This window comes from Papaver somniferum, chromosome 3, assembly GCF_003573695.1.
Source record: "Papaver somniferum cultivar HN1 chromosome 3, ASM357369v1, whole genome shotgun sequence".
Classification (NCBI taxonomy): domain Eukaryota; kingdom Viridiplantae; phylum Streptophyta; class Magnoliopsida; order Ranunculales; family Papaveraceae; genus Papaver; species Papaver somniferum.
In genome coordinates this window covers 133,923,514-133,930,653 of record NC_039360.1, presented here as the reverse complement: position 1 = coordinate 133,930,653, position 7,140 = coordinate 133,923,514, and the positions used below count along the sequence as shown (strand labels likewise).

At 34.1% G+C, this 7,140-nt stretch overlaps 1 long non-coding RNA gene across 6 annotated transcripts; it reads left to right on the top strand.

Annotated features, from left to right (window-relative positions):
* Positions 1–260: 260 nt before the first annotated feature.
* LOC113357431 lies at positions 261–6,431 on the top strand. 6 transcript variants are annotated; one of them, XR_003363621.1, is made up of 6 exons: positions 261–710; positions 893–965; positions 1,768–2,566; positions 3,036–3,181; positions 5,101–5,487; positions 6,120–6,431. It is a non-coding gene; the product is annotated as an uncharacterized LOC113357431 (long non-coding RNA). The 6 variants fall into 6 exon arrangements; XR_003363619.1 differs by having other exon boundaries at positions 861–965; XR_003363622.1 differs by having other exon boundaries at positions 261–965; positions 1,768–1,842; positions 2,332–2,566.
* The last annotated feature ends 709 nt before the right edge of the window (positions 6,432–7,140 follow it).

The window sequence follows — 7,140 nt, the reverse complement described above, 5'->3', positions numbered from 1 at the left end:
ATTTCGGCGAAGTTATCCATAAATTCACATGGATTTTCATTCATTCATTCAAGAATCAGAGATATCATACTTCTTTGAAGAAATTACAGGAAATATACTTACTAAGGGAGTCTCTAAATCATTTGAAGTAAAAATTAACGTTTAACCCCATATATACTGGGTTTGGACACTCAAGTCCTGCCTCCTCAAACCTGGTATTAGGAGGTCCAAATGTTACAAATCTAGCACGAGTTAGTCCATTTCTAAACGATTCAGTCCAAATTGATTTTTTTGTGTGACAAAAGTAACCCTCCGATCGAAACCTGGAGTGGTTGTTGTAGCTAATTCATTTCACCTCTCTTCTCCAATGAGTTTCTGAAAACGAATTAGGTTTCGTTGAGAGAAAAATGTAAAAGAAAATCTCAACAGGTTTTCATATAAATCATGGAGTTAGTATTCGTATATTGAGTTTAAGAAAGCACAAATCGATTCAATCCATCTTCAAAACCAAAGTCTGATTATCAGTTAGCAGTTGATTCAGCAAGCTTGGATCCGACATCATCGACATCTATTCTCAAAGAATTAGCTTGATATTGATTGGATGGTAGATGAAATCACCAACAACACTTGAATCTTAAGATTCATCAACAATTAGGTTTTCTGCTTCTCCATCTTTGAGTCCTCAGTTTAATGGATATGATTGCAGACAAATTGTCAAATCACGTTGGAAGGTATAATATTAAACGAGCATTTCTTGTTGATAAATTAGCTCTTGTAATTATTCCTTCCAATTTTGATTTTTTTTATATGATTTGTTATTTCTTTTGTATATTTTTAAGGTTTGGTATTCTGTAAGTTTGGATATGTTAGTGCTTATGCAGGTTAAGTGCTTGTGTTATATGTGTTTGGTTAGGAAATTAGACAAACAAGGTTTTGAATCCTTCAAGCACAGGTCGGATTGAATTTGTTCAGAAATCATTTGAGAGGTTCAGTTTCAAAACCCTTATTTGTTATCTTTTTATGTTTTGATTTTACGGGTCACTTCATATTTGTGAATTTCAAGTGAAAATATTGCAAAGAGCATAAGTATATTGAGGTTTTAGGGTGTTATATCTTCAACGAAACAAAATGATCTGATTTTATTTTTTTCTTGAATCATAAATATGAATGATTAATACCAAATTATGCTAAAATAGAGCTAAGGCTATCTATTTATGTTGGTTACTAGCTAGGGAAAGCGATGTTAATCTTATACCTCATAGGGAGTAGGATTTACTTACAAAACTAAGAATCTATGTAAGCAATACATGTATGTGGGGGTATCCCCCTAATTCGGGGGGCTGAAACATGATCCGGTAGAACTGTCAACTTACCAGACATATCTTGGGATATATTTCATTGTAAAACAATGCTCCCAGAGGTTAGGGTAATCTAATGGATAGCTTTTCTCACTACTATCATCTCTCACAGTTGCACCTGAACGACACTGTTGTTCGTTGATTTTATCATTTACCTTATTTTTTAATAAAATGCTAGCTAACTACTCATTAGGAGAGTAATATAGTGCTCTCTTTATCCCATTTATTTAACATAGCACCCATGTGTCCTATGTCAATCCCGTGCTTAGGTTTACTTCCCTAAGTTGCAACCTGTTTTGTCTTAAGAATAGCTTGCTAAGAACCATATTTATTTTTTACTAATTAAGTATTTTCTTTGGTTTCTTAGCAATTAGAAGACATACTAATAGATATTAATGTGCTTTCATGGATTTCCTTTTCCATCCTCCAGGAGAATGTGCATCACTGCTTCCGTCTATGCTTCAGCTGAAGGAGTAAAGTTTCTAAATACAGTGTGTACAAACTGGTACACTAGTATTTACTCTTTGTTGGTTAATGTTCTGGTTATATATATTTTAATACATCTTCTAATTCCTAAGGATTTTGATGGTATGTAAGTACTAATATAATACTACCAAGCTGGGTCCAGGAAATGGTTATGACGTGTTAACTACTTTAGGAAATGTTTGAGCAGCTTAGTGATAGTCCATGGATTAGTCTAATCGTCATATCTTCAGGGTCTGGATCTTTATAGTGGATTAAAGCTTTAGTATTTTGTGTATGTGTGGTGTTTGAAGTATTGTACAACAGTAGCATTTCTTGGTTATAAAATTATTTATGTGGCATAAGCATAAGTTAAGGTTTGAATGAATTAATTTAATAGTAAACTTGTTTATAGCAAAAGATGAATGTCTTTGAGAGTTGTGTTTTATTTTTTGGGGTAAACAAGGTTTCATTTTTGGTGTAAACATGGTGCTTGTGAGTCACTAACTAAATCATGTGGCTGTTGTGGAAGCATCATGAAGGATGAGATGCAGTGTGAACAATGTGAGTCAACATGTGATTTCGCTACCCACTTCTTCTGCCATTACTGTGCTTCATGCCAAGAAGTGAGAGAGATGCAACGTAGGTCTCCACATCCCAGGTTAATGCTAGGGCCCGTCTTTGTTATATATGATGCTCCCATCAGAGCAGATATTATGCCGCAGTTGTAATGCTTGGAATATGTTACCCTTTGGTGTACTAATCAGGTGTGTTTTCGTTAACCTCATGTTCAGGATCATCTCTAAAACATTTAGTAGTTTTTTCTTTTGATAATGCGGACATAGTTGTACACATGTTGATTCTTCCTAGTTATTTATTTTTTTGTTTGTTTATTTTGTAACCTCATGCGGTGCCTTGGTACTTGAGGCTTATTTAAGTGACCTCCCTGTTCCAATAAGAAATTGACCCGAGTATTAAATGTTTAAGATTTATTGTATGTTGATGTGTTGATTCTTTATGTGTACATCATTGTACACCTGTTTATTAAGTAAGGTGACTGCAATCTCTTTTAGCACATAGTTGGTTGCCTATGGTGACCCAGTATAAGTTTTATTGACTAAGTAAGGTGACGTAAAGAGGTGATCGTTTTTGTGCGAAGCGAGATTTTTCAACTTGTATGTAAGTGATGAGGTTGGTTTGATACGTATATAATGTCTTGGGGTATTTGATTTGCAGGCATTTGAGAGGCAGTATTGATGCAAGTTGTGTATTGATCCATATACAACACAAGGAGAGGGGTTCTACTATGATGCATTTTATAGTGATCTTGGCTTGAGTGAGGATCGCTAAATCATCAATAAACATGGGAGAAAAATGTTGTGGTACGTGTTCTTTTTTAGAAACCTGTATCTTGAAATCATAACTTGTCTTTTAGGACCACAATTGGAACCTTTTCTGCCTGTTGATTTTTTTTTTCTTTCCAAATTTAAACCATGGCACTGCTCACTTGCCCATTATGAGGAGTCATGACGGTGTTTCCTTCTGGCCACTGTTTGGGTTGTATATAAGCTTACCCTGTTTATTGCGAAGTGAATGTCGACGGTGCATATTCGATGCAATAATTAATTCTAACTTATCACTTTGCATAGATATATATCACTTATAAACTTTATTAGGAGAAAGATAACAATAATAGAAAAGGAAGTAATCAATTAGTGATGGTCAGTCGTGAAGAATACGACACACATCATTAGTTAATAAACAATGCAGCTCTTGCGGTGCTTGCATCGTTGGAACTTAGTTTCACTTAGAATGGTCAAGCATGTCCTGAGAATCGTTTATATGATTAGCTACATAATTTTTCTTGTTTAGATTATAAGTGGTAGGGGTAGTAGGATGTGTACAAGATATGTTATCAGTAAGGCCCCTTCTACTTTGTCCTTTTTGATTCTTGATATTCTTTTGACTTATTTATATAAGAAAAGGTGAGTAAAATGGGATTTTGTGTTTGTAAATATGGGGTTGCAATGTGGAACAATACACCTACTGACTGATTTTTGGTCTGAGACGTGGGGTGTGTGGAATGGTGATGCAAATCCATCCAACCATATTATTTTTCTTTGAAATACTATAATATGATATAAATAGGATTTGGGTAGAGTTAACATCACACATAAGTATGGTTTTACTTCAGATGTTTGAATGTTTCGCAGTGATTAAGGTAACTTTTTAAAGTGGTTTTAGGATTAATCATGGTCTATCATTTTCCCCGTACATTATTTATATATGATCGTATAACGGTTTCCCTTATCTTTGTTTTTTCAGTTTCTCGAATCATATAGCAGTTGAATTTCACCACTGCCTTTTTCCCCAATAGGCTTTTGTTATTGCATTGTTAATGTGCACATAGCTTGTGGATTCTTAATGTGTACATAGTTGTACACCTCTTGATTATTAATGTGTACATAATAGTACACCTGTTGATTGTTAATGTATACATAGTTGTACACATGATGATTATTAATGGTACATAATAGTATTATATTATATCCTGATGCACCTTTGGCATCATTTTTTTTTTATTTTATGTATTTAATTTAGGGACTCATAAGCTTGAAATGGTAAGTGTCCAAGCCTATCACAAGATTTGCAGAGTTTGATGGTTCAAATCCATTTGAGTTTCCATGTTATGTTTATTCATATGGATAACGTTATTAGTGCTGAGTAGATGATTCAAGTTGAATGGGTGTACAAACTCATGCACTTTGTCTTGTGTTATTAATATATAGCCTGCTTTATGGGTACGGATGCTGGATTTCACTGGATTTTGTAAATGTTTGCATAATTGCACATCATTGTCCTGCATCATTTTTAGTTCTTAATATTTTACAATTGCGAGAATGCAGACACTGTTCGTGCACACCAACAAATTTGATAAAAAATTTAATAAAAATGGATGAATCAGTTCTTGTTATTTTCTGGATTTTGTTGATGTGTACGTAGTTGTACACCATTAACCTGCCTCATTTTTGGGTCTTATCATTTTACAATTGCAAAGATGCAAACACTGTTAGTAAACGTCTTATCTGCTTGAACTTGTTGATAAATTTGATAAGAAATTTACTAAAAGTGGATGAATCAGTTCTAACTATTTTATGGATTTTTGTAGATGTGTACATCATTGTACACCGTTTGTCATGTCTCACTTTATAAATCATTTCTTAATTCGCTTTATAAACATTATATTTTTTTACTTCGAGTCCATGTCTTATGTAGCTTATGGACAAAGTATGTGTTGCAGGTGATGGAGTTGCAACAAAGAAATATAGTATCCCTGAAGCATCCCTATCAGGCTCTGATATGAATTTTTGAAGGCCTACTGAGTTGATTGTTTTTATCCTGAACTATATTACTTCAGCTGCTGATACCGTCGTCCAGATTTCTTTGTCTTGTAAGTCTTCTCTGTCTTTTCGCTTTCTTACTTATTGTCATCACTGCTAGACAATATAATTGGCACATTAAATGAAATGTCTTTATGAAATATTTAGTTTGACCTGACCTAAATATATGTTGTGAACTCCAAATTCTTTACATTGGTTGGAGAGGAAGCTTGGGATAACAGAAAGGAACTAAAAATGATTGGACTGAAGTTGGATAAGAGAGAAGTCAAGTTATTAGATTCTGACGAGTAAGTCTTTCATTTCTAGTTTCCCTAATATATCAACTTCATGTGAAAAATGAATCCATAAGCCTATGCTTGACTAGGGTGTACAAAATGGTGCACATGTGAAACAATAACTACATAAATTTCTGCATGCTTAAATAATTAGGGTGTACAGACCGGTGCATATGTGAAAAATGACTCCATAAAATTATATTTGCGTAAACTAAGGTGTACATAATTGCACAATGGTAATTCTTAAGGTGTACATAATTGACAATTCTGTATGTGATCTTTAATGTACGTAGAGTTGTACACCTGTTGATCATTAACGGGCACATAGTTATACACATAACTGTACACCTTTTGATTGTTAATGAGTGCACATAGACAATGGGCATGCTGTGTGGATGGATCAGTATATAACTGTACACCTTTTGATTGTTAGTGAGTGCACATAGACTATGGGCATGCTGCGTGGATGGATCAGTAAGTAGTCCCATGGTTCTTATTTAAGGCCGGTACAAGTGTATGTGTATGAGTTTTCTTTTGTCTTATAACATCCATGTCACGTGAACACATAAATTAGATTTGACATCGCTTGCACAGTCTTTTTTGGTTTGAAATGCTCCTAAAATTCCAATTTTAGTTTGTAACAGGACTCATAAGCTCAAAATGGTTGAGCGCCCGGTCTATCACAAGGTTTGCGGAGGTTGATGGTTCAAATCCATCTAAGTTTCATTGTTAGGTTTATTCAATGTGGATAGTATTGTTCGTGCTTATGTAGTCTATTCAAGTTGTATATGTGTAAAAACTCGTGCATCTTGTCTTGTCTCATGAATATATGGGCTACTTTGTGCGTATAAATATTGGATTTCTTGGATTTTGTAAACATGTACATAGTTGTATACCATTGTCCTGTCGCATGAATACGTGGCCTATTCTATTATGTAAATGTTGGATTTTCTGGATTTTGTAGGTGTGTACATAGTTGTACGCTATCGTCCATTCTCATGGATATATTGATTGACCGTTATGTGAGTATGGATGTGAATTTTCTGTACTTTTAGAGTTGTGTACATAGTTGTACACCAATGTAAATTAAAAAATTTAAAAGGTGAAAATTATACAGTCATATGTGTACTCTTTTTACTCGTCTCGGAAAGAGCTTTCCGAATATATAAAGTTTGCTAATTTTGGATGAGCGGTTCGGAAGATAAATCATTTTTTTAATTATTTTTATATTATTTAAAGTTGCTAACATCATGATAAATCACTTTGGACTAAAATGTAAATATTTGGACTAAGTTGTAAATCAGGAAGGTTACTTGTGTATTTTTCATATTTCAAATAAAAAAGGACTAATACCTAGTTGAATGGGTCTGAACTAATTAGTATATTTGAATGGAATTTTGGACTAAATCGTATTTTTCCCTCATTTGAAGGCTCGACGACGTCAGAATCTCCGTTGACAACACCGCTATCTCCATTCGGTTCGGGATTTCGGGAATTCTCCATATTCCCATCTCCCAAAGAAGAGTGCGCTTCATCAACATGATTCTTATCTACAATGATTTCTTCCTGGATTCATCAACAAAAATTATTATTTCATTCAAGGAGATGTCGCGATCACCTGCACGAAAGAGATATTTACATCGACTTCTTCATCAGTACTGGATT